General features: G+C 41.5%; 1 pseudogene; it reads right to left on the bottom strand.

Annotated features, from left to right (window-relative positions):
• Positions 1-1,523: 1,523 nt before the first annotated feature.
• On the bottom strand, positions 1,524-2,805 carry LOC102998826 (40S ribosomal protein SA-like; annotated as a pseudogene).
• Positions 2,806-6,425: the final 3,620 nt, after the last annotated feature.

Genomic DNA, 6,425 nt, shown 5'->3' with positions numbered 1-6,425 from the left:
AAAACTGTTGACTCTTTTTGCAAAGCACTTCACATTAGCAAACTGAATAATCTACATTGGCAGATACAAAAACAATAATGAGGTCCAAAGAGGTTGAAATAGCTTGCTTAAAATTACACAGATAGTAAGCAACAAAGCCAGGATTCAAAGTCAGATTTTTTTGGCTCCAGATTTCTGTGCTTCTCACTATTCTCAGTAGTGTTAATCCATATTTTATTTATTGGGGGCCTTTGATACTCTCCTGATGCTTGTGGAGCCTTCCATCCTCTAACTTGGAATCTGTTTGGTTTGTTATTTCTTACACATGGCTTAATGGGTTTCTTCTTCCAAACCCATCCGCTTCTGCTAGGTAATCAAGTAAGAAGGTCCTCCCCGCTCCCCAGAAAGGACTGGACCCAATATTAAATCCAGAGTTTACTCTGATTTCAGAGTCTTTGTATTTCAAGGCAGAATGGTTAGTTGAAAGAGTATTGACTTAGGAGCTAAATGGGTTCCAGTATTGATTCTTTCCTTTAGTACTTGTACGGTTTTGGCCAACGCAATTAATTTTCCTGAGACTTAGTTTCTTTATTTTTCAAATGGGTATGATAATATTAATAATACTTGCCTTACAGGATAATTGTGACACTGGAGATCAAATATGATAAGTACTTAGGTATAGTAGACATTCAATAAGTCATTGTTATTGTTTGAAGTAGTTACTTCAACTTGTGAGAGACCAAGCTGTTACAGGCCCTAAAGATATTTGATATTATTATGGGGGCTAATCTTTGAGTATACTGTCTTTCAGTTATATTTGGGAGGGATGGGGGAAGAGACTAGCCTGGTGAGAAGGACACACTTTTTTTAATTAATTTTTTTTATTGGATTATAGTTGATTTACAATGTTGTATTAGTTTCTGCTGTACAGCAAAGTGAGTCAGTTATACATACACATATATCCCCTCTTTTTTAGATTCTATTCCCATATAGGTCATTACAGAGTACTGAATAGAGTTCCCTGTGCTATTCAGTAGGTTCTTGTTAGTTATCTATTCTATATATAGTAGAAGACACATATTTGGCCTGGATTTGGATCTGGCCTGGATTTGGATCTGGCCTGTGGCAATTACCAGTTGTACAAACAGGCAAGTTTTTTAATCATTGAGCTTCAACCTCTTCACTTGAAAAAACAGGAGTAATAATAACAATCTTACAGAGGCTTTTGAGGCTTAACTGAAATAGTATATGTAAGGCATGGCAGTGATTTTAAAAATATTTGTTCCCCATAAGACATTGTTACAGAATGTCCCAATGTTTGTTATACGTGTCATTGTATTCCTATTTGTGCTCTTAGCACTCAGCATGGCCATCACATAGTAGGAACTAAAAAAATGTTTGTTGGACTGAATGGGCCCTTGAGTTGAATAGTACAAACACTTTATACCCAGAATTGTTTTTGTTTTGTTTTTTTAAAGAAACTGATGTTTATTTTCTATCTACCTTATTTCTGTTTTCTGCTTAAATGCCTGGGGAAGAACAGCTTAAGACCACTCCGTGGTTGTTCCTACCCTTTCAGTGGCCTGAGCAGTGGGAGCTGCAGACCAGTCCTCAGTGGCGGGCTGAGGGCTCCCGTCTTGTGCAGGAACTTCTGGGCAGGCACAGAGACACCTGTGCCTTCAGACCCATCTGTGGCCGCGGGTAGAATACAGTGAACTTGGGAGCTGCAGCAGTCCATTCACCCCGATGCTCCTCCTTGGCCATGGCCTTCTCAGCATGGCCTGCTCTTCCTTTTCAGTCTCTCCATCACCTCTGTAGAAGCAGAGATCAGGCGGGACCTCCCACGGGTGTGCACACGGGATGGTACCACGCATGTGCAGAACTTCCTGGGCCAGGATCCACCACCTCAGACCCACTGAGTGAACTCCCTTGTTGCTGCAAGGATGGCAGCGTCCACAGGGCGCAGAGGAGAGTGTGTGTTACAGGGAGCAGTGGTTGGTGGGTTAACGTACAACACCTCTGTGAGAGGCTGGTTGCCAGCCCTGGGATCAGTAACCCCCAGAAGACGCAGCCCCTGGAAGGCTGCCTGGATCTGGTTAGTGAAGTTTCCAGGGGTGAAGCGGGCAGCAATAGGAGTGGCTCCAGTGACAGCAGCAAACTTCAGCACAGCCCTCTGGCCAGTGTTCCTGGAGGATATGACACTGATCAGTCAGTTTTTAAATGGTAACAATGGCACAAGCCATCTGCAGGAGCTTCTCCCAGGTCCCCTTCAGATCTATAATGTAGATGCCATCACTTTTCCTTTAGGAGATGTATTGTTCCATTTGGAAGTCAAGGTTGGTGCCACCTAAATGGGCTCCTGCTGCTTGGAATTTAAGGACATCGTCTTCCTTCATTTGTGGGACCTCAAGGGCTCTGGTGATTGTGAAAATTTCCCTTTAAGTTATTATGGAAACCCAGGACAACACCATCTAGACCCCTCTCTGGGTAGTGCAGAGTGGTACACCCAAAGTTTGACTGCTAGTATGCTCACTGTTCTGTGTCTGGAAGCCCTACAAAATAAAATGTTAAGGGAGTTTTATGCTGAGTAAAACCCCCAGGCTTAGGAACCAGCGTGCTTAAGACCTCAGATTTCTTTCTGGCTCTCAGTATGAGGGTCATGATTATTTCCCTTGCGTCATCCTCCACATGTGGCTTTTCATCTTACATTCTGGCTTTGCTCCAGGAGATGACACACTGCCTTATGCCAGGGACCTGGTGAAAGGTCACACCGGGAATGGCCAGGCTGGGAGGAGCTCACCTAACGGTGTGGGTCCCTGACTGCATTCTTTGGTGCTCCACCGTGGTGGGGTAAAAGCAAGAGTGAAAAATTCCAAAGGGGCCTAAAATTTAGAGTTTGGCCTGATAGTATAACTAGAAGGTTTTTTGCTCTGAATTGCTGTAACCAGGAGAGAGTGAGTTTCTGTCATTTCCCTACCAAATGAAAAATGGAATTGATGATGAATGGTTGTTAGATACAGTGATCTGAACATATTCTTTCCAGCCTAGTGAGACCCATTCCAACCTTTCACAGACAGTTTCTTTAAAGACAGCATGAGAAACCTCAGTGTCCTCTGAAGGTTTTTGTAAATGGATGCCAGCCCAGCTTTTATTAAACTGGGTTTATACGTCATTTAATTGGTCATCTTGACGTACCTCTTCCAGACTCTGCTTGAGCAAGGACAAAATGAGTTGAGTGTTCTCTTCTGCTGCAAATGCTGAGCTTGAGTGGTTTTTGTTGTTGTTGTTGCTTCAACTTTGTCTCTTTTTCATGTTGTCCCTGAATTTGTTAAGTTTGTCCCTTTTTCGGGTTTGTTTTTTTTTTTCATCTACATCGATTATGTCTAGTGTGGTTGATGTTCACCTCAGTCCAACTCAGAGTACTAAAGCAAATACCTACTGAGCACGTGGTCAACACAGAGCATGCTGGTGCTATTTTCTAGAGCTTCAGCATAGGGTCTTTAGAGCTGCAGCATTCAACACAGTAGCCATTACCCCTATGTGGCTATTGAAATTTAAATTAATTAAAATTAAATGAAATAGAAATTTCAGCTCCTCAGTTGTACTAGCCATATTTCAAGTGCTCCACAGCCACATGTGGGTAGTGCCTACCATATTAGACAGCACAGACATAGAACGCTTCCATCCCTGTGGAAAGGGCAGTGTTGTTACAGAGATTACAAGTGTAGCCTCTGGGGACAAACTGCCTGGGTTCAAAAACCTGGCTTTGCCTCTTGTTAGCAAGTAAATTCATCTTTCTAAGTCTCAGTTTCTTCATCTGTAAAACGAAGCTAATAATAGTTGCTACCTAACAGGGTATTTGTGAGGATTGAAATGAGATGAGGTATTTAGAGACTTAGCACAGCGCCTGGCTCATAGCAGGCCACCAGAGGAGGACCTGGGGGAAACGGAGGTTGCAAATAACAGAATGTTCAAGTAGCGGCTGAACTCGGTGTCTGAAATACGATAGAAAATAATTTCCCTTTTAATTAAAAATCTGGAGGTAGGCAATCCAGGATCGGCATGGCATGTTCCAGTGGGCAGGACGAGGTACGCATCCACTGTCTCTTTAGGTTCCCAGAATTTTCCTCCTGACATTTTCACTAGTGTCCTGTTGGCCTGAATTTAGTCACATGGCCACATCTAACTGCAAGGGAAGCTGGGGAACAATTTTTTTCGGGGCGGCTGTGTTTCTAGCTAAAATTTTTATTACTGATAGAGGAAGGGAGAAATGGATATTGGAGGAAACTAGCAGTCTCTGATACTAAGAGAGACAAGACTGAAGCCAGAGTACAGAGGTCTTTAATGCATTCTAAGGAGTTTGTTTTTTATTGCTTGGGCTCTGTGGAGCTATTGATATTCTCAGTGTAGGGAGTTAATACAATTAAAGGCTGTTCCTGGTAATGGACTCTGACTTGGTTCCTCAACCCAGCAATACTCACCTTAGCAATACTCAGATACTTTCAAGAACAGTTACTTTCAATTAAAAAAATTTCCAACATTCTTTCCCACTCTCCCTCCTTTTTAAGTAAGGGGAAAGGTAGCCTGAGGGGAGGAAATGTGAGAAGGCAGCCCTTCCATCTGACAGCTCTCCTTTTAAACTTCCTCCAGTGTATCACTGGCCCTCTCATAAAGGGCTGAGAGTGGAAATCAGTTCTTCACATGGGGTGGGGAGTGCTGAATAGAGGGAGTTGCTATCTTTTTGTTATCAAGATAGTGTGCTCTCTCTCTCTCTGAGCACTTGTGCTTACCTCAGACACTGCATTGTTGATGGTGTGCCCTGCTAGATTCGAAGCAGCTTGAGGCGAGAGTTCAGGTCTTACTTGAGTCCGTATCCTCTGCAATTAACACAGTGCCTAGGGCAAGGCATATATAGGGTTATGGAACGTCTTGGTAAATGCTGGACCCATGAACGCTGTGTAGATTGCATTAACCTTAAAGCCGGTGCACTCAAGCTGAAATCCTCATACTGTTGATTACTGCTGAGTTTGTGCTGAAAGCATTTCATGCAAAGGCTAAGAGAAAAACTTGAGAGGTGGAGACAGTTGTGGCCACCTGGAATGTGATTCTGCTCAGAGTACATTGGACTATGTAACAATCAGAGAGATCAAATAGTTTGTGTTAAATCCTGGAGGAGGTCCTCTCTTTTCTTACTTTGCCTTTGTCTTTCTAGGCACTGGTTTACTAAGATGATAAAAAATATACTGAATTTGTGTGCTTATAAAATATATCCTTAGGTAAGCCCCTCCAGTGAGATTTTTAAATCAATGAATGTTTACTGTGTCTGTGTAAAGCGTTATGGTAGGGGCCAGAAGGAATAAAAATAGATAAATAAAAGAACGAATCCTAGCTTTCAAGGAATTTACAATCAACAAACACTGTGCTAGGTTGTAGGAATCTAAATATGATTGACTAGGCTCCTACCCACAAGGGGATTACAATATGGTATGAAAAGCAGACTGATAAGCAGATGATGACATGTACTGTGATCTAGTGTTTGAACCTTGCTCAGGGCCAAATGTACATACTTTGGTTAAAAATTTAAAGAAATTGTCCATTTGAGATTTTGTGAAATCTGCAGACACATTCTAGTTAACTAGTATGTAAAATGTTTTCTGAGAATCGGATATATTTTAGGAGTGGCAGGGATATGATATGCAACCAGGAGAGAGAGAGAGGGGGGAGGAAAGAAAAGAGGGTTGATCATTTTGAGGTGACATTAAATTATCTTTTGACACCAGCTGTATCTTTTTTATAACAGAAAATGGAAATAACTCTGTCCTTGACCTTCAAAAAGAAATTGACTTACCTAGCTTAACTATTCAAACAAACAACTGTGTACTCTCTTCAATTCCTATGATGATTTTGATTTACTGTAAATGACTGAATTTAATGAACTAAATTATGCTATTTAAATGCATTTTGTGAATGGTATTGTAGTTCGTTACAAAGCATTATGTCTATGCTAAATTGTGCTGTAAATGATATGGTATGGAACATATGTGCTGTATTCATAATTTAACTGTTGCTATGGAGTGCCTTCTTAGATAGGACATACTGAAAAAGGAGCCTTTATTTACCTGGTGAAATGAAGGTGATATCTCAGCAAATCACTAGGTCTTACTGACCTTGGCAGAATTACAGTGCTAATATTTTCACATGGATGAACTGTTCTTGAACAATTTCTCTAATGTATATGGCAGAAATAGGCTTTCCATTAAAACTGCGTGTATATGGTATATCTTCCCTTTCCATTTTTTTCCCCTTCAACAAACATTTACTGCAGTCATAGCAAGGATAATTCCACCTCCATTAAGGTTCATGTTTTCTCCTGGCCTCTCAAATGGTAGAGACAACTGAAGTCAAAAGTTTGTCCTGCAGTTATGCTGGTGCTCTCTGAAAGGACT

This window comes from Balaenoptera acutorostrata, chromosome 1 (genome assembly GCF_949987535.1).
Source record: "Balaenoptera acutorostrata chromosome 1, mBalAcu1.1, whole genome shotgun sequence".
NCBI lineage: Eukaryota > Metazoa > Chordata > Mammalia > Artiodactyla > Balaenopteridae > Balaenoptera > Balaenoptera acutorostrata.
Note: the sequence above shows the minus strand (reverse complement) of the source record. Positions and strands in the feature narration are given on the sequence as shown.